Here is a 19173-nt window from a genome sequence, read left to right on the forward strand (position 1 = left end):
AGTCTTGTCTTTTTGCATCAGCTAGGACTTCCACTAGGGTATTGAAAAAGGAGTAGTCAGAGGAGACTTCCATTCCTTGTTCCTGATCTTAGCAGGAAAGCTTCTAGTTTCATACCTTTAAGTATGAAGTTAGCTGTAGTATTTTTATAGATGTTACTTATCAAGTTGATAAAGAACTTCATTAATTTCTGTTAGATTTTGTCAAGTGCTTTTTCTGCATCTATTGGTCTGATTTTTCTCCTTTCTTTCTTTCTTTCTTTCTTTCTTTCTTTCTTTCTTTCTTTCTTTCTTTCTTTCTTTCTTTCTTTCTTTCTTTCTTTCTTTCTTTCTTTTCTCTCTTTCTCTCTTTCTCTCTTTCTCTCTTTCTTTTTTTTTTTCTTTTTTGAGACAGAGTCTTGTTCTGTCGCCCAGGCTGGAGTGCAGCGGCATGATCTCAGCTCACTGCAAGGTCCGCCTCCCAGGTTCACGCCATTCTCCTGCCTCAGCTTCCTGAGTAGCTGGGACTACAGGTGTGCACCACCACACCCAGCTAATTTTTGTATTTTTAGTAGCGACGGGGTTTTGCCATGTTAGCCAGGCTGGTCTTGAACTCCTGACCTTGTGATCTGCTCGCCTCAGCCTCCCAAGGTGCTGGGATTACAGGAGTGAGCCACCGCATTCAGCCGTGATTTTTCTTCTTTTGCCTGTTGATGTGATGGATTACATTGATTTTCAAATGTTGAACCAGTCTTGCATACCTGGGATAAATTCCATTTGCTTGCAGTGTATAATTTTAAAATGTATTTTGCATTCAAGTTGCCAAATTTTGTTGAGGATTGTTGAGGATTTTTTTCTTTTGTAGAAAATAAAGCTTTATTCAAAGCTATCTGAAAACAGCAGTCAGGGGGCCACATTTACAAACTGTTAAGAAGGAGCATGCAGATACATGTCCATTTAGCAAGGTCTCAAGTCAGGAGTCTCACCAATTCCTGCCCAACACCTACTCAGTTTCCTCTTCAGGTTGAAACTAAAAAGTAGGCTTGAACATCCCAGTGATGTCTTAGTTATCTAAACATGCTCCAAGTTCAGGAAAGATGACATCTGGTCTCAACTTATTAAGGGATTTGCTTATTTTTAAAATATTTACATTGAGAATACAATGAAGTTAGTAGCTTTCTTCACATTTTCACTTTTTTTTTTTTTTTTTTTTTTTTTTTTTTTTTTTGAGATGGAGTCTCGCTCAGTCGCCCAGGCTGGAGTGCAGTGGCACGATCTTGGCTCACTGCAAGCTCCGCCTCCCGGGTTCAGGCCATTCTCCTGCTTCAGCCTCCCGATTAGCTGGGATTTACAGGCGCCCGCCACCGCGCCCGGCTAATTTTTTGTATTTTTAGTAGCGACAGGGTTTCACCATGTTGGCCAGGATGGTCTCAATCTCCTGATCTGGAGATTCACCCACCTCGGCCTCCCAAAATGCTGGGATTACAGGCGTGAGCCACCGCGCCTGGCCCACATTTTCATATTTTTTAAAAGAGCCACAGAAGTGTCATTCATGTTTTAAGCAGTTGAGTTGGTAAAGATCCTGTCTCCATTTTATAAGAGATGGATTACATTCAATTACTCCTCACAACAGCCAACTGGAAGATTATTCCATTGCTTTTGAAAGATGATTCCATTATTTTTGAAGTACTGGTTGGGCTGGGATCTCCGATGGTAGCCAAATAAATGAGATTTCTATGTAACACATGCTGGCACTGGACGCACTCGTTCGCCCAGCCCTTGTTCTGATGCTCATTCTCCTCAAGGAGCCGCTGGATAGTCTCTTGATCGACTTCCACCTTGCCCCTCAGCCAGTCCACCGACATCCCGAGGAAGCTCCTGAACCACAGACCACCAAGCATCTCATTGTTGAGGATTTTTGCATCTATGTTCGTGAGAGATATTGGTCTGTTGTTTTCTCATAAATAAATGTCTTTGTCTAGTTTTGGCATTAAGGTATACTGGCCTCAGAATGAACTGGGAAGTATTCCCTTTGCTTCTATCTTCTGAAAGAGATTATAGAAAATCAGTGTAATTTCCACTTTAAATGTTTTGTTGAATTCACCTCTAAACCCATCTGAGCCTGGTGCTTTCTGTTTTGGAAAGTTACCAAGTATTGATTCAATTTTAAAAATAAATATAAGCCTATTTAGATTATCTATTTCTTCTTGTATGAGTTTTGGCAGATTGTGTCTTTTAAGGAATTGGTCCATTGCATGTGGGTTATCAAATTAATGGGCATAGGGTAAGTTGTTCATAGCATTTCATTATTATCCTTTCATGTCCATGAAATATGAAATATGTCATTTTTGACATTAATAATGTGTGTTCTTTCTCTTTTTTTCTTAACTTGGCTAGAAACTTATCACTTTTATTGAACTTCTATTTTTTTTTTGAGATGGAGTCTCACTCTATCACTCAGGCTGGAGTGCAATGATGTGATCTTGGCTCACTGCAACCTCTGCCTCCTGGGTTCAAGTGATTCTCCTGCCTCGCCTCCTGAGTAGCTGATATTACAGGCATCTACCACCACCCCCAGCTAATTTTTGTATTTTAGTAGAGACGAGGTTTCACCATGTTGGCCAGACTAGTCTCAAACTCCTGACTTCAAGTGATCTGCCCATCTCAGCCTCCCAAAGTGCTGGGATTATAGGCATGAGCCACCACGCCCAGCCTTACTGAACTTTTCAAAGCATTCGCTTGTGGTTTCATTGATTTTCTCTATTGATTTCTTGTTTTTCATTATAATTATTTTTTTCTTCTGCTTACTTTGGATTTAATTTTACTGTTTAATTAATACTCTACTTTCCTAAGATATCAGCTTAATAATTATAGAGTTTTCTCCTTTTCTAAGATATGCATTCAATACTAATTATTTCTCTTTAAGCACTACTTTTACTGCATCTCACACATTTTGATAAGTTGCGTTTTCATTTTCATTTAGTTCAAAATATTTTAAAATTTCATCTTAATTCGCTGACCCCTGTTTTACTTAGAAATGTGTTAATTTCCAAGTATTTTGGGATTTTTCCAGATAGCTTTCTGTTATTAATTTCTAGTTTAATTTTGTTGTTGTCGGAAAACAGGCATTATCTGACTTCTGTTTTTAAAATTTTGTTGAGATACTATTTTATGGCCCAGAATCTGTCTATCTTGCTGGGTGTTTTATGTGAACTTGAGAAAAATGTGTAATCTGCTGTTGCTGGATGAAGTAGCCAATAATTGCCCTTGTGTCCAGTGAATTGATGGTGTTGTTGAATTCAACAATGTCCTCACTGATTTTCTGCTCGCTTAACCTATTTCTGATAGATTGGTGTTAAAGTCTCCAACTATAATAATGGATTAATCACTTCTCCTTGCAGTTCTGGTAGTTTTACTTCATGTGGTTTGCCTCTGTTGTTATGTGCAAAGTATGTTAAAGACGGTTATGTCTTCTTGGATAATTGCCCTCTTTATCATTATGTAGTGCCCTTCTTTATCCCTGAAAACTTTCCTTGCTGTGATGTCTGCTTTGTCTGAAACTAATATAGCGACTCTTGTTTTCTTTTGATTGGTATTAGCATGGTACATCTTTTTCCATCCATTCACTTTTTTTTCTTGTTTTTAGATGGAGTCTCGCTCTGTTGCTTAGGTTGGAGTGCAGTGGGACGATCCTGGCTCACTGCAACCTCTGCCTCCCAGTTTCAAGTTATTCTTGTGCCTCAGCCTCCCGAATAGCTGGGATTACAAGCTTGAGCCACCACGCCTGGCTAATTTTCATATTTTTAGTAGAGATGGGGTTTCACCATGTTGGCCAGGCTGGTTTCGAACTCCTGACCTCAGGTGATCCATCCACCTCGGCGTTCCCAAAGTGCTGGGATTACAGGCATGAGCCACCATGCCTGGCCCATCTTTGAATTTTCTGTAATTTAAATACGGTATGCCAAGGTATTTTTCGTTTTGTTTTGTTTTGGTATTCATCCTGCTTGCTGTTCTCTGCTTCCTGGATCTGTGGTTTGGTATCTGATATTAATTTGGGGGAAATTCTCAGTCATTATTGTTTTAAATATTTCTTCTGTTCCTAGCTCTATTTCTTCTCCTTCTGGTATTACCATTATGTATATATTATACCTTTTGTGGTTTTCTCACAGTTCTTGAATATTCTGTGTTTTTTTTTTTTTTTTTTTTTTTTTTTCAGTCTCTTTGTTTTCAGTTTCAGATTTCTACTGGGATGTTTTCAAGCTCAGAGATTCTTTTGTCAGGTGTGTCCAGCCTGCTAATAAGCCCATCAAATTTATTCCTAATTTCTGTTATAGTGCTTTTGATCTCTAGCTTTTCTTTTTGTTTTTTTGTTTTTTTCTTCTACTTTCCATCTCTCTGCTTACATCGTTCAGCTGTTCTTGTATGCTGTCTACTTTACCCATTAGATCCCTTAGCATATGAATCCTAGTTGTTTGAAATTCTTAATCTGATAATTCCAACATCTCTGCCTGGTTTAGCTCTGATGCTTGCTCTGTCTCTTCAAACTGTGTTTTCTTTTAGTGTGGCTTGTAATTTTTTCTTGATCGCCAGGCGTGTTGTACTGAGTAAAAGGACCGGTGGTAAATAGGCCTTTAGTTTTGTGGTGGTAAGGTGTGGAGAGAGGAGAAGCATTCTATAGAACTATGATTAAGTTTCAGTCCTTTGGTGAGCCTGTGCCCCTGGACTGTGAACTTCACAAATACTTCAGCACCTTCCTCCTTAGGTGGGACAGGATGATTGGAGGGGGCTGGAGTTGGGTGTGTCTCTTCCCAAGGTCAGTTAGGCTCTCATAGAACCCAAGAAGGATAGGCTCTGCTAAAATGGTTTCCCCTGAGGGCAGGTGATATTAAGAAAAGAATGGTGGCTGGGCATGAGTGTTCTCACCTGCAATTCTAGCATTTTGGGAGGCCGAGGTGGGAGGATTACTTGTGGTCAGGAGTTCCAGACCAACCCAGCCAACACGGTGAAACTCATCTCTACAAAAATCAGTGCTGGGCGTGGTGGCCTGTACCTGTACTCCCAGCTACTTGGGAGGCTGAGGCGGGAGAATCACTTGAACCCAGGAGGCAGAGGTTGCAGTAAGCCAAGATTGCACCACTGCACTCCAGCCTAGGCAACAGAGCAAGACTCTATCTTTTTTTTTTTTTTTGAGACGGAGTCTCGCTCTGTCACCCAGGCTGGAGTGCAGTGGCGCGATCTCGGCTCACTGCAAGCTCCGCCTCCCAGGTTCACACCATCCTCCTGCCTCAGCCTCCTGAGTAGCTGGGACTACAGGCACCCGCCACCGCGCCCGGCTAATTTTTTTTTTTTTTTTTTTTTTTTTTTTTTTTGTATTTTTAGTAGAGACGGAGTTTCACCGTGGTCTCGGTCTCCTGACCTTGTGATCCGCCCGCCTCGGCCTCCCAAGGTGCTGGGATTACAGGCGTGAGCCACCGCGCCCGGCCAAGACTCTATCTTAAATGAATAAATAAATAAATAAATAAATAAATAGGAACATAATGGCTCTGGTGTGTTTCAGAATAGTTTCTTTCCTTCTTGCCTTGCCAGAAACACAAGGAGATTTTTCTCTACTGTTGAGTATGAGAGCCTAGTAGAACTGAACTCATGAAAGTGTGCCCCCCGTCCTCAATGACTGGGTGTCCCTGGAGTTTTAACTCAGACTTGTCCACACTGAGCCTCCAGCAATTTGTCAATTACAGTTTAGATTTTCCTACCCCAGCACTGGTTCCCACAGAGGTTTTTACTCCAGTAAATTGTGATTCTCTGTGTCCATCTGTCTCTCCAAACAGAGTCACCTGTTTGCCCTGTGACCTCTCTTATGAACCTAAGAATTGTTGATTTTTCCACTTGGTCAGCTTTTTACTTCAGATGGAATAGTGACTTTCAATCTCCTTACATGCCAAATAGGAGACTAGAAGTTCAATGGTATTTTTTTCTTTTCCATAGGGATATCCAGTTGTTCCAGCACCACTTGCTGGATAGACTATCCATTCTATTAGGTTGGTGCAAAGGTAACTGCGGATTTTGCCATTACTTTTCATTACTTTTAAGTAACGGCAAAAACCAGAATTCCCTATGGACCAACTGGATACATTGAATTAGATTGGTATACTTATCAAAATCAATTAACCATATGTGTGTGTTTTTGTATGTATGTATCTGGGTTCTATTATATTGCATTAATTTATATGTCTATCTTCACATCAACGCCACACTGCCTTGATTGCCTAATAGTAGATCTGAAATGAGGTAGCATAAGTTTTCCACATCATTTTTAAAAACATATTTTGATTATTCTAGCTCCTTTGCATTTCTATAAAATTTCAGAATCAGGTTGCCAATTTCTAAAAATAAAGCTTACTGAGATTTTTATTGGGATTGAATTACATCTATAGATCAATTTGAGGAGAGTGAACATCTCAACACTATGGAACTCATGATTTATCTCTCCATTTATGGAGGTCTTTTCTCTCAGCAACGATTTACAGTTTTCTTTTTTTTCTTTTTCTGAGATGGAGTTTCACTCTTGTTGCTCAGGCTGGAGTGCAATGGCGCAATCTCAGCTCACTGCAACCTCTGCCTCCCAGGTTCAAGCAATTCTCATGCCTCAGCCTCCCAAGTAGCTGGGATTACAGGCATGTGCCACTACATCCAGCTAATTTTGTATTTTCAGTAGAGACAGGGTTTCACCACGTTGGCCAGGCTTGTCTTGTACTCCTGACCTCAGGTGATCCATGGTGTGAGCCACCATGTCCGGCCTTGCTGTTTTCAATGTACACATTTTTTGTACATCTTTCATCAGATTTATTTTCAAGCATTAAATATTTTTCTAAGTCATTAATTTTTTTTTTCAAGAGGGAGTCTCATTCTGTAGCCCAAGCTAGAGTGCAGTGGTGGGAATCTCTGCTCACTGCAACCTCTGCCTCCCAGGCATAAGTTATTCTCGTGCCTCAGCCTCCTGAGTAGCTGGGACAACAGGTACACACCACCACGCCTGGCTAATTTTTGTATTTTAGTAGAGACATGTTGCCCAGGGTGGTCTCAAACTCCTGAACTCAAGCTATCTGCCCAACTTGGCCTCCCAAATGCTGGGATTACACTCATGAGCCACTGTGCCTGGTCCATTATAAATGTTTTAATTTCAATTTAAATAAAAACACAATTGATTTTTACATATTAATCAAATATGCAAAATCATATTAGACAAATCCTGCAATCTTCAGTACTGCATTTATGCTGAAGTAGAGAGCATGCCACACCCTGCTTCACTATACATGCTTTAGTATATGCACTGTCTCTACTCCTTCCCATAATGTTTTTTAAACCATGAACTGCGTTGCCAATATCTCGAGCACAATGTGCTATGGTTTGGATATGATTTGTCCCCACAGAAACTCATGTTAAAATTTAACTGCCATAGCCCCAGCTCCTAAGGATGCTGAGGCAGGAGGATTGCTTGAGCCCAGGAGTTAGAGTCCAGCCTGGACAACATAGTGAGACGTTGTCTGAAAAAACAAAAAACAAAAACAAAAACTTAATTGCTAATGCAACAACATTGGGAGGTGGAACCTTTAAGAGGCGGAACCTAATGGGAGGCATTGGGTTCATGGGGTATCTCCTTTTGCGAGTGGCTTGGTGCTGTTCTCATGGTAGTGAGTTCTCACTCTCATGAAACTTAATCAGTTCTCGCAGGAATGGGTTTGTTCCCATGATGGCATGTTGTTATAAAGTACAGGCGCCCTTTGTGTTCAGCCCGTTGCGTGTGTCTGTTTCCTCTTTGACCTTCCACCATGTTATGATGCAGCCCGAAAGCCCTGGTCAGAAGCCAGGGCCATGTCCTTGAACTTCTCAGCCTGTGGGACCATGAGCTAAATAAGCCTCTTTATAAATCACCCAGTCTCTGGTGTTCTGTTATAACAACACAAACTAAGACGGGATACGTTTGGTTCAAAGTTCAGAAAGTTTTGCTATAGTGACATTGACTATAAAGAGCATTTCTCCCCTCAAATAATAAGACATCAAAGGATAGGTGATTACTGATAAGTAGCAATGGTTTCAAGGAGAATATTTTGACTTTTTCCTCACAGCTGCAGAATGGTTATTGCAGCTGCAATCCTCACATCCTGTTCAAAGCAGGAAGAAGGGGAGAGAAGGAGGTACCAGGTACATTGGTTTCCTTTAATCAGCAAGGCAAGATCTTTCCTCTAAAACAGTAGTTCTCTACCGGGGACAATTTTACTTTCCAGACAACATTTCACAATGTTTGGAGACATTTGTTGTTGTCACAACTAAGGGGGTGCTATTGTCATCTAGTGGGTAGGGGCCAGGGATGATATCAACATTTGACAATCCCCAGAAAAACCCATCACAACAGAGAGTTATCTGCCCCAAAATGTCAGCGGTGCCAAGGCTGAGATACCTTGCTCTAAACCACACCTGTAGACTTTCATTTACGTGTCATTGGCTAAATATGGGCATATGGCCATCTCTAGCTTTAGGGAGATTACAGTAGTAGAAAACATTGATTTGTACTGATTAGACTAGATATAAGATGGCCTATAGCCTAGGGCTGAAACACTGGTGTCCCAACAAATTTGAGTTGTGTTAGCAAGGAAGTAAAAGTAGTAATGGGCAGTGAGTAAGCAAATCACGGCGTCTGCCTGTGGCAGACATCAAAGCAAACCTTTTTTTTTTTTTTTTTTTGAGATGAAGTATTGCTCTGTCACCTAGATTGGAGTGCAGTGATATGATCCTGGTTAACTGCAGCCTCCGCCTCCCAGGTTCAAGTGATTCTCCTGCCTCAGACTCCTGAGTAGCTGGGATTACGGACACCCACCACTACACCCAGCTAATTTTTATATTTTAGTAGAGATGAGGTTTCACCATGTTGGCCAGGCTGGTCTCAAACTCCTGACCTCAAGTGATCCACCTGCCTTAGCCTCCCAAAGTGCTGGGATTACAGGCGTGAGCCACTGTGCCCCGCCAGTGATGAAGTACATCTTCTATATTTTCCTTGCAAGTCCTCTGTTCCTAGGATTCTGAATTATCAGTACAAGGAAGCATACCTTAAACTTCTATGTAATGTTCTGAATCTCTTGAAGGAATACCATCCATATTCCTTTCAATAATATTCTTTATTTCTTTTATTATTTTTTTAATCTGCCCATTTGGATTGAACCAGCAATGTTCTTTTCAACCTTGAACTGCATTGCCAATATCCTTAGTCCAAAAGCAAGACTTTCTATTGTGATTTGAATATTTGAATATCTTTTTTTTTTTTTTTTTGAGAGGGAGTCTCGCTCTGTCGCCCAGGCTGGAGTGCAGTGGCCGGATCTCAGCTCACTGCAAGCTCCGCCTCCCAGGTTCACGCCATTCTCCTGCCTCAGCCTCTCGAGTAGCTGGGACTACAGGCGCCCGCCACCTCGCCTGGCTAGTTTTTTGTATTTTTTAGTAGAGACGGGGTTTCACCGTGTTAGCCAGGATGGTCTCGATCTCCTGACCTCATGATCCACCCATCTCAGCCTCCCAAAGTGCTGGGATTACAGGTGTGAGCCACCGCGCCTGGCCCCTTTTTTATTTTTCATTTTCTTGAGACAGAATCTTGCCCTGTTGCCCAGGCTGGAGTGCAGTGGCGCGATCTCGGCTCACTGCAGCCTCTACCTCCCAGGTTCAAGTGATTCTCCTACCTTACCGTCCTGAGTAGCTGAGATTACAGGCACCCACCACTATGCCTGGCTAATTTTGTATTTTTAGTAGAGACGAGGTTTTGCCATGTTGACCAGGCTAGTCTTAATCTTCTGACCTCAGGTGATCTGCCTGCCTCCGCCTCCCAAAGTGCTGGGATTACAGGCATAAGCCACCGTGCCTGGCCCCCAATTTTCCTTTTTTTGGACCGAGTCTTGCTCTGTCGTCCAAGAGCTGGAGTGCAATGGTGTGATCTTGGCTCACTGCAACCTCTGCCTCCTGGGTTCAAGCGATTCTCCTGCCCCAATCCCCTGAGTGGCTGGGATTACAGGTGCCTGACACCTCACCCAGCTAATTTTTGCGTTTTTGGTAGATTCACGGTTTCACCATGTTGGCCAGGCTGGTCTTGAACTTCTGACCTCGTGATCTACCCACCTCGGCCTCCCAAAGAGCTAGGATTACAGGCATGAGCCACTGTGCCCGGCAAAAAAAAAAAAAAAAAAAAAAAAAAAAAAAAAAAATTAAGTTAGCCAAGCACAGTGGTGCACGCCTCTAGTCCCAGCAACTTAGGAGGCTAGGAGGATCACTGAGCCCAGGGGTTTGAGACTGCAGTGATATGATGGCACTACTGTACTCCAGCCTAGGTAACAGAGACCCTGTCTCAAAAAAAAAAAAAAAAAGTAATAAAAGAATAATATAATAAAGGGATTATTTACAATGTTGAGTGCAAATTTTAAGGAAATCCATAAGATCTAGCAGAGTACACACTACCTGGCATTGTACACTCTGGTTGTTCACAACTCTGGTTGTACGGTAAACCACAGAGAGCTGTTATTCCTAGGCCTATAGAGGCAGGGGAAATTAATAGTTGTTGGGTACCAGCTGGGGATTTGCCTGGAGAGGGCTTTCTGAAGCGGACTGTGGCATTTGGGAGAGGCCACAGGGAACCCATGCAGCCGATCCCTAGCCACTCCCACCACTGATCCCCTGGCGGCACTCCCATTGGTTCAGCCCAACAGGAAACTGAAAGACAAGGGAGTCCTCCCGGGGCACAGAGCAGGGTGAACACGGGCAAGAGGATCTACAGAGGCAGACGGAAGTTAATGAGCCCAGGGGCTTTCTTTCTTTTCTGTCTTTTCTCTCTCTCTTTCTTTCTCTCTCTCTCTCTCTTTCTTTCTTTCTTTCTTTCTTTCTTTCTTTCTTTCTTTCTTTCTTTCTTTCTTTCTTTCTTTCTTTCTTTCTTTCTTTCTTTCTTTCTTTCTTTCTTTTCTTGCTTTCTTGCTTTCTTTTCTCTTTCTTTCTTTCTTGCTTGCTTGCTTGCTTGCTTGCTTTTCTTTCTTTCATCTCTGTCTCTGTCTGTCTGTCTCTCTCTCTCTCTCTCTCTCCCTCTCTCCCCCGCCCTTCTTTCTTTCTTTGTTTCTTTCTTTTCTGATGGAGTCTCGCTTTGTTGCCCAGTGGCGCGATCTCGGCTCACTGCAACCTCCGCCTCCTGGGTTCGTGATTCTCCTGCCTCAGCCTCCCGAGTAGCTGGGATTACAGTCACGTGCCAGCACGCTTGGCTAATGGTTGTACTTTTAGTAAAGATGGGGTTTCACCATGTTGGCCATGCTGGTCTCGGACTCCTGACCTCAAATGATTCACCTGCCTCAGTCTCCCAAAGTGCTGATTACAGGTGTGAGCCACCACGCCCAGCCCTTCTTTCATAAAAGAATATCCTTCTTTCATTTCTCATAAGGCTCAGTGAAGCCTGCATGAGCCAGCACCCCCAACAGAGATAGAGACGACCCATGTCCTGGTCACTTGAGCCCTCTCCCAAATGCCAGGGCCTCTCCTGATGGCCATGCCTCTGCCTGCGCCATACCCTCTGCTAGAGCATCGTGCTATCTTGCTTTCAGTTGCCAAATCCCTATTCATCCTTCAAGAAATATCTCCTTTCAAGGACTCTGTGCAAACTGCAAAAATAAATCATTGTCAGAATCAATTAACACTACATTGGGTTTTTAACTCTTTCCTGAATTGCATTAATTTTTTCAACATGATCAGTTTCCATTTTCCAAAATTTACAGAAATGTTCAGTATTATTGGTAAAGCACTATCATTTGCTGTTATAATTACTATTAACATATTTTCTATCAAATACAAAACTAACATGACTTTTTGCTACTATGATTATATTGCAAATCAAATTTAACAACCCATAGAATAACCAAATCTATAAATAAAATAGCATCTGTACATTGTCAAATGGTTTGGCAAATTAAAAAAAAAGGGATTGGGTTCTAGTCGGTGGTGATAAACAACTTGAGAACTGTCTCGCCTTAATTGAACTTTAGTTACTGTAATCCTGGGGAATTTTCTTGATAAATGTCTCCTAGGTTTTCAAATTCTTCAATCCATGTCTTATTACTAACTGTTTTATAAATATCATTGTAAACAAAGAATATAGGCCAGGCATGGTGGCTCATGCCTGTAATCCCAGCACTTTGGGAGCCCGAGGCAGGTGGAAGCTTGAGCCCAGGAGTCCAAGGCCACCTTGGGTGACACAGCAAGACCCTGGCTCTACAAAAGAAAATTCAAAATTAACTGGGCTTGGTGGCACACATCTGTAGTCTCTGCTACTCAGGAGGCTGAGGTGGGAAGATTGCTTGAGTTCAGGAGGTCGAGGCTGCAGTGAGCTGTGATTATGCCACTGCACTATAGCCTGGGTGCCAGAGTGAGACCTTGTCTCTAAAAAGACACACACACACACATATATGAAGGAAAGCATTTAGGGTAAGATAATTGCTTGTATAGAAAAACAACCAACTCTAAGCACTTAACTTGAAATAAGGATTAAACACACTTAGATAGTTCTCTTAAATGGGAATAAAGATTGTTTTCTTGGCCTGGCACAATGGCTCACACCTGTAATCCCAGCACTTTGGGAAGTCAAGGTGGACAGATCACTTGAGATCAGGAGTTCGAGACCAACCTGGCTCACATGGTGAAACCCCCATCTCTACTAAACATACAAAAAATTAGAGGCAGGAGGATCAACTGAAGTTAGGAGTTTGAGACCAGCCTGACAATAGGGCGAAACCCCGTCTCTACTAAAATACAAAAAAATTAGCTGGGTGTGGTGGTGGGCCTCTGTAGTTCCAGCTACTCTGGAGGCTGGGGCAGGAGAATTGCTTGAACCCAGGAGGCAAAGTTTGCAGTGAGCCGACATCATTGCCATTGCACTCCAGCCTGGACAACAGCGCAAGACTCCATCTAAAAAGAAAAAATTGTTTTCTCTTAATGTCATCCTATCTTATTGGAGACTCACTATTCTCCCGTGGAGAACTTTTATTCCGCATGAACACAAAGCAAGACCTGAATGGGCACTGTATCCTCTCTCTATTCCGATCTCCTGAAAGCTCAAGGCACTTCTGAAACATAACATTTTGTGATTTGGAAACGTTCCCAAAATCAGTGATTATTTGCTGTCTGGAGTTCAGCCTTTGGAAAGCAAGTGCTTCTACTAGATTTTCTATAACATTGTGTTTAACTCATGGGTCTTTTCCTGTTATATTTTATTCTCTTACCTTTTACCAAGCACCACTTTTGTGTGTGTGTGTGTGTGTGTGTGAGATGTTTCACTCTGCAGCACTTCATGTAGGGCTAGATTTGGCTCTATGGCTTGTTGGCAGGTAACTGCCACTGTTTTATTGATAGTTTCTGACTGGGATTAGATTTACTTCCAGATGCCACAAACAGATAGGCAAGGATACACCACTCATTACATTTACAAGTACTTTTTTTCCAAAGAAATTATTCATCACGATAACAATACGTGAGCCATCTCCTTATTAATGCCCAAACTACCCAGTTAAAGCAGTGCTAAGACAACAGAAAACGCTAATGAACTATTTACTACAGTACCTTGTCACTCACGTGGAGTAAGCTCTTTCTTCCACCTACAGACTGTCCTAGGTTATTTTTATGGCTTCTGAAACCTATCTGTTCTAACCTGCTCTCTGCTGCTCTTTGGAATACCTTTTTAACATTTGCTGCTCCTTGCTTAGAGCCTCAAATTGAGTTTGTTTTTTATTTTCCTAGTTTTTTTGCTGCAGCAAAACTCAAGACTTCTCACTCAACCATTTTATTTAGAGGGACACGGACCTGCTCTCTTGGGAGGACAACGGAAATGATACTTCATCTGTCTGCACTTAATACCCAACTAACGTTAAGCCTTCTCCCTCTAAGCTGAATACGATAACCTGAATTATAAACATCTGAATGTGGTTTTTTGTTTGTTTGTTTTTTGTTTGTTTGTTTGTTTTTGGAGACAGAGTCTTCCTCTGCACCCAGGTTTGAGCGAAATGAGGCAATCTTGGCTCACTGTAACCTCAACCCCCTGGCTCAAGTGATCCTCCCACCTCAGCTCCCAAGTAGCTGGGACTATAGGCATGTATTCATGCCTGGCTAATTTTTGTATTTTTTGAAGACACACGGTTTTGCCATGTTGCCCAGGCTGGTCTCAAACGCGTGGGCTCAAGTGATCCTCCTGCCTTAGCCTCCCAAAGGCAGGGATTGTAGGCATGAGCACCTCACCTGGCCTGAAACAGCTCTCTTCTGTTTGTTGTTGTTGGTTGGTTTTTATTTTGAGATGGAGTCTTGCGTTCTGTCCCCCAGGCTGGAGTGCAGTGGTGCAATCTCAGCTCACTGCAAGCTCCGCCTCCCGGGTTCACGCCATTCTCCTGCCTCAGCCTCCAGAGTAGCTGGACTACAGGCTCCATCACCACGTCTGGTTAATTTTTTGTGTTTTTAGTAGAGGATGGGGTTTCACTGTGTTAGCCAGGATGGTCTCGATCTCCTGACCTCAGGTGATCCGCCTGCCTCGGCCTCCCAAGTGCTGGGATTACAGGCGTGAGCTACCGCGCCTGGCCTGAAACATCTCTTAAGCAGGATGTCTGTAAATAGGCCAGGTATGGTGGCTCACGCCTGTAATCCCAGCACTTTTGGAGGCCAAGGTGGGCGAATCGCGAGGGTCAAGAGATCGAGACCATCCTGGCCAACATGGTGAAACCCCGTCTCTGCTAAAAATACAAAAAAATTAGCTGGGTGTGTGGTGCATGCTGTAATCCCAGCTACTCGGGAGGCTGAGGCAGGAGAATCACTTGAACCCAGGAGGTGGAGGTTGCAGTGAGCTGAGATCATGCCACTGCACTCCAGTCTAGCAATAGAGTAAGACTCCGTCTCAAAAAAAAAAAAGAAAAAAAGAAAAAAAGAAAAAAAAAGAAATTAAGTATTTGTTATTTGATAAAGTCTTATAAAACTTTTTGCTAATTAAAATTCTTAATTTTATTACAAAAAGCTGCAGAAGGAAGAGTGTCTTACAGTTGAAAAGAGTGGACTTTTGTACAGTTGAGGGAGCTCTTGAATTTTATGATTCTGCTGCCTTGGTAGTTGATAATTGAACTAAATAGAAAGTAGAAAACAGTAGGAAAAGAAAAGGGCATAGTGCTAGACAAGAATAAATTATCAACAAAGGGTTTGCTGAACAAATAAATTAAATGGGCTGGCTGGGCGTGGTGGCTCACAGCCAGCTGTAATTCCAGCACTTTGGAAGGCCAAGGCAGGCAGTTTGCTTGAGCCCAGGAGTTTGAGACCAGCCTGGGCAACCTGACAAAACCCCGTCTCTACAAAAAATAAAAAATTAGCTGGGCATGGTGGCATGCACCTTTAGTCCCAACTTCTCAGGAGGCTGAAGTGGGAGGATCTCTTAAGCCTGGAGGTTGAAGCTACAGTGAGCCATGATCATGCCACTGAACTGCAGCCTGGGCAACAGAGCAAGACTCTGGGGGGGGGGGAAGAAAGAAGAAAAAGGAGGAAGAGAAGAAGAAATTAAATGGAGAAAAGAAAGGGACCCTGAAAACTTAAAAACAGGGTTGCAATGGGCGGGATCACAGAGCTTCTGGGATAAAATTCTACTGAAAACAGCCGGACGTGGTGGCTCATGCCTGTAATGCCAGCACTTTGGGAGGCCGAGGCAGGTGGATCACTTGTGGTCAGGAGATTGTGACCAGGTTGGCCAACATGATGAAACCCCATCTCTACTAAAAACACAAAAATTAGTGGGGCATGGTGGTGTACGCCTGTAATCCCAGCTGCTCAGGAGGCTGAGGCAGGAGAATCGCTTGAACCCAGGAAGTAGAGGTTGCAGTGAGCCGAGATTGTACCACTACACTCCAGCCTGGGTGACAGAGCAAGACTCTGTCTCAAAAACAAAAACAAAAACAAATCATTTAAACACTCAGAGTATCCCATTTTGAACTCGAGTATGGTTTTGTCATGGGAAGAAACGTGTTTCTTCTTGGATTGAATTCTGAAGGATAAAAGGAAAGATGAACAAGAGGAAACAAAAGAGATAATGAACAGAAGATGAAGGCAAAGAGAAGAAAAAACAGACTACTTTTTTAACACTGTTAAAAATACAGTGTTTGCAAATTATGTAAATTTTGTTACTTTTCTGTTTTTCTCTCTTCTTACTTTGTTTCCTTCGTTCTAGTATTTAAACTCTGAGTTCCAAAGGAAGGTTTAAGCACAATTTAGAGATATGTTAAGTAAGACAACACCAGGTGGCAAATAGCATTTAATTCTCCTTGCCAGCAGAACTAAAGACTTAGTGTGCTCTTTATTAGGACAGCTGGGGGAGTGGGGGAGGATGACTGGAGAGAGAGGGTAGTAGGAAAAGGCCATTTAGTGTGCGTCGTGATGAAGGATGCACAGCGATTCTTTGGGTTTTCATAAGAAATTATTTTAGTGCATGCATTAATGCTCCTTTTCATCTCACTGCCTGCCAGAAAATTGGTTGTACAGGCGTTCAAGGCATTTTCCCTGGACCAAATATTTACACAGGAGTACTGTGTTGACATTATGTGGCTTTGGATTTCGGCGGGCAGGCTGATGCCTCTTGGGACATGTAAGTGCAGAAGGCAAGGCCTGCCATGCCCATGAGAAGGCAGCCAGCTTCAGAGAGGGCTCCAAGATTCATATTTGCTCTCCAAACCAAGTCAAGGATGGTACTTTTTGTTTTGAAAATATAAAGGTCTGCTTCTGAACTCTTCCATGCATATCCTATTTGGATTTTATCCAATGGGAAAATTGGGTTTGAGGGGTCCCTAAAAACTGTCTTTTAATTTTTATGTATTTATTTATAATTTTTTGAGGCAACGACTTGCTCTGTCTCCCAGGCCAGAGTGCAACGGCACAATCTCAGCTCACTACAGCTTTGACCTCCTGGACTCAAGTGATCCTCCCACCTTAGCCTTCTGAGCAGCTGGGCATTTGCCTCCAGGCCAAGCTAATTACTGTATTTTTTTTTGGTAGAGATAGGGTCTCACTATGTTTCCCAGGCTGGCCTCAAAGTCCTGGGCTCAAGTGATCTGCCCACCTCAGCTCTCAAAGTGATGGGATTACAGGCATGAGCCATGGCACCCAGCCTCCAAAAACTATATAGATGGCAATAAATAAATATCATTTAAGATAAATGATTGCAGTTATACTTTTGGAAAATGGAAAAGAAGAAAGATAGTCCAGAAGATGTAGCTGTTGATACTGTTGTTATTTTGGCTCCTATGCCCGTTAGAATCCTCAGCCTCTCTCCCTTTGCAGAGGCCCCTGGAGCTCTGTCTTCATCCTTGGCAGGGAGACTCTTCAACTTTTTCTTTTCTTTCTTGCTCTTTTGTGAAGGTCAGTGAGTATGAATTGAAGAAAGGAGGTAGAAAGTTTTTCTGTTGGCTGGGTGCAGTGGCTCAGGATGGTAATCCCAGCACTTGGGGAGGCCAAGGCGAGAGGATCACTTGAGCCCCGGAGTCTGAGATCAGTCAGGGCATTGCAGAAAGACCCCATCTCAGTTTGGTTTTTTTGTTTTTCCTAAGGACATTTTTCTCAAGGGAACTGAATATAAAGAGAGAAACATGCAGATGCAGGGGATAATCTGGTAAGATTTGGAGAGTGGGCACTCTGTCTGACACCCCACTGCATGAAACAGGCATCAGAGACCTGCGTCTGCAGTGGTCTTCCAGAGCGGCCCTCAGACAAACTCAGGAGTGCTGGTGCCTTCACCTCTCCCACACTACCCTGTCCACAAAGGGGGCTGCATTGCCTCAGTTATTGGAGGAGACCACTGAGGTCTGGGCACAATTTTTTTTTTTTTCTCAAGACAGAGTCTTGCTCAGTCACCTAGGCTGGAGTGCAGTGGTGCAATCTCAGCTCACTGCAACCTCCGCCTCCAGGTTCAAGTGATTCTCTTGCCTCAGCCTCCTCAGTAACTAGGATACAGGCACATGCCACCACACCCGGCTAACTTTTGTTTTTTTTTATTAGAGACGGGGTTTCACCATGTTAGCCAGGCTGCTCTCAAACCTCAGGTGGTCCGCCCATCTCAGCCTCTCAAAGTGCTGGGATTACAGGCGTGAGCCACCTTACCCGGCCAGTGCAGAATTTTTGCCCATACTCATGGCTGCTCATGTGTTCTGTGAGGAGTCAGCCAGAATTTGGGCTGGAGAGATTCTAGGTCTGAGGACCACACACTATTTGGAATGTTCCTTTTAGAAAAGAATGCTGTAGGAGACAATATGAAGACATTTTAAATATAGTTCTCAAAAATACTTTCTTTTTTTGTTTTTTTTTTTTTTTTTTTTTTTTTTTTTTTTTTTTTTTTTTTTGCATAAGGTTAAGAGCGGGAGCTCTACAGATCTGACTGGGGTCAAATCCTGTGCCAGTGCCATGCCTCAGTTTGCCCATCTGTAAGTGGGGCTAATCATAGAACCCATGTCATATGTCATGATCGGTATGAGAGTGAAATGAGTTCGTGCATATAAAACACTTTGCACAATGCTTGTCTCATAGCAAGCATTAAATGCATTTTTGTTGTTGTTGTTTTTGGAGATAGGGTCTTGGTCTCTCACCCAGTCTGGAGTGCAGTGATGCGATCATAGCTCACTGCAGGCTTGAACTCCTGGCCTCAAGTAATCTTCCCTGCTTGGCCTCCCAAAATGCTGGGATTACAGGTGTGAGTCACCATGACTAGCCAGCATTAAATATATTTACTACTAATATACTATTGTGAATAATCTTCATGCACAATGAGGTTAAGAACCTCTTGCATTGTGCAATCTTACTACACTCTGTTGAGGAAGGGCCATAGCTGGAAATTATTCCACATTTACCCAGAGATTCATTTTCAAGGCCTCAGTTTGTTCACTAAAGCTATACAATAGCAGGAATGTTTGCATGTCAGTGCGTCAGCCCAGACGTTTAGATTCACATTGTATGGCAACCTTCCAAGGCCCTGGTGTATCTGGTCCTTCTTGTTAGCTGCTCAAGGACTTGATCTCCACACACAAAGCAAAATAGAGAATTAAGGAAATTTTCTGATAGTTGAGGTTATCAGTGTTATATTTATTTGGGAAATTGTTTCAAATCTCTGGGAATTTGCCCTTTGGA

At 42.7% G+C, this 19173-nt stretch overlaps 1 pseudogene; it reads right to left on the bottom strand.

The window, feature by feature from the left end:
- Nucleotides 1-1589: 1589 nt before the first annotated feature.
- On the bottom strand, nt 1590-1841 carry LOC115900310 (annotated as a pseudogene).
- Between the last annotated feature and the right edge of the window lie 17332 nt (nt 1842-19173).

This window comes from Rhinopithecus roxellana, chromosome 11 (genome assembly GCF_007565055.1).
Source record: "Rhinopithecus roxellana isolate Shanxi Qingling chromosome 11, ASM756505v1, whole genome shotgun sequence".
Classification (NCBI taxonomy): Eukaryota; Metazoa; Chordata; class Mammalia; order Primates; family Cercopithecidae; genus Rhinopithecus; species Rhinopithecus roxellana.